The sequence below is a fragment of the Henckelia pumila genome, chromosome 1 (assembly GCF_033568475.1).
Source record: "Henckelia pumila isolate YLH828 chromosome 1, ASM3356847v2, whole genome shotgun sequence".
NCBI lineage: Eukaryota > Viridiplantae > Streptophyta > Magnoliopsida > Lamiales > Gesneriaceae > Henckelia > Henckelia pumila.
In genome coordinates, this window is record NC_133120.1 from 166,360,169 (window position 1) to 166,362,772 (window position 2,604).

Genomic DNA, 2,604 nt, shown 5'->3' on the forward strand with positions numbered 1-2,604 from the left:
TAACGTCATACCGATATCGTACCGAATTTTTCGGTATACTATTAAATTCGGTATGTGCAGTATTTTGAGGTACAACAAATGCGGTATACCGGAATGTTTGGTATTTTTTTCCACCTCTAGGTATACAAAGATAAGTACAATTACTTAAAATTTGAGTATTTTGATACTTATTTGTGAATTGAGTACATTGTATAAATTATCACAAATAAAGAAAAATTTAGAATGAATTGGATAGTTTGATAATATTTATGAGTATGTAGTTCGTGAAAGAGAATAATATGGGCTAATTGCATTAATATTCCATGTGTAAAGTCTAAAAGACATAAAACCCTTTGAAAAATATTAATATGCTAATGCATCCTTCATTTTTTAAAAATATAGCACATTTCACTTTTATGTTATAAAAACTCAGGCACATTTATGGTTTTCCCTCACTCTGATAGGGGGTTTTATGCTCAATTTTTGAAAACATATGGTCTAACATGATATTAATTTTACATATAGTGTTTTTTTTATTTTTTATTTTTTCATAAAAAAATGCTAATGCAATTAGTCCGACATAATATGAAGTGCACCATACATTCTGACGTAAAATTTTGACATAGATACAGAAATTATTGTGCTATATTGTGAATTCTAACAAATTAAGAAAATAATTAAGTATTTTGAAATGCACGAATACATAATTATTTGAAATGGTTATATTTTTGAGGTTGATGTAAGTAGGATAGTAAGATATTAGTGAATATTTTACATAATTGAGCATAATTGTTTGTCTTATGGGGTTCATAATTTGGTCTTACTAAAATTGAACATGCCCTATAAAAATAATTTATGATGGAATGGTAAATAATCCATAATAATTCGAATTAATAAAGAATAATTTGTGACATTTAACAACACAAACAGTTCTTGTTTTATGTAGGTAAATATATACTCTTATGTGTAATCTCATTATTCATATCTAGATTATCATAATCTCGTGTTTGGTTTGAAAATGACAATTATGGATCGCCAGTTGAATATCATAACATAAATTAATATCGAATGGTAAATAATTTTAAATAATTTATGCTTAATCTAACACAACACATGAACAATAATAGTACACATATGGCCTAATTGAGCATATTTTGTTCTGATTCTCGTGATAAAAATTTGGATCCCTAAGATCTAATTTTTCAAGTGAGTAAATTAAGTTCGAATTGTCCCCGATTTGGAATAATCTCAAATATATTAGGAAAAATCTTGGATATTTGTTGTACAAACTGAAATGCAATTTGAAATGAGAGAGTCATTCTTTGCGCACACACACCAAGATGTTATCATTTGGTGCATAACAAATTATGATAATCATGATGAATTTTCATTGTCGTATAAATTGTCACTCAATTACATTTGTATTGGTCATCCGATGTCATGTGCACTACTTTGAAAAATGTATAAGATGACTACATTGTTTATTATTCAATGAGATCACATGTGGTACTGATAACATTCATTGCTCAATGTTTATAATTTCATAATTAGTTATAATTCTCAACTTTAATAGTTGTTCAATGTGATATTTAGTCATTGATTATTTCAATTATATGACGACACGTGTATTTGAAATATGATGTTAAAAGAGCATGTGGGATCATGGGGTACGACACAACACATGAACAATAATAGAAGACATGCGGCCTAATTGAGCATGTGTTATTCTATTTTTCAGAATAAAAATTTGGGCCCCTAAGATCTACGTTGTCAAGTGAGAAAAAAATATGTTCGAATTGTCCCAAATTTGGAATAATCTTGGATATTTGAAGCAGAAGAAGATACACAATTGGGAATGAGAGACTCATTATTTGCACACACACAAATATGTTATGATTTGTTGCAAAACACATATTATTATGCTTATGATGAGTTTTCATTGTCGTATGAATTTTCGCTTAATTATATTTGTGAAAGTCATCCAATTTCATGTGCACTACTTTGTCAAATGGGGGAGATGAATGCATTGTTCATTACTCAATGATATCATATGTGATGATATCATTCATTACTCAATGTCTACAACTGTTGGGGTGCAATAATTATCCCTGATAAATATATATAGCGATCGAACTATGACGCTTGAGCTGTTGTGCACTTTAAAATATTTGAGTTACACTATTACCACCAACTATAGCTTTTGGTAAAGCGACAAGCGCTCGATCTTATAATTGGTATCAGAGCCAATATCATGTGTTCGAATCTCATTGATTGTGATGCGTGCTATTATTGAGAGGGAGATTGTTGAATGTAAATGTGACGCCCGGGGCTGAAGAAGCAGGGAGTGATCGCCGATGCCAAGAGGTTGCACGGACAATGAGCGGCTCCTGGTAGGCTTCTAGGCGGAGGAAGACATGAATGAACCGATCCCGTGCCGAAATGAGAGGGATTCTGAGACTGTGTAGGTATGGGACTACATGGTTGAGGAGGGCTTAAAAAGATTTCATATGTACTATTTATATCAAGAAGGTGCATATTCTTTTCGGAAGCTCATCACATAAGAATTCCAAAGTTAAGCGTGCTTGACTTGGGGCAATTATAGGATGGGTGACCCCCTGGGAACTT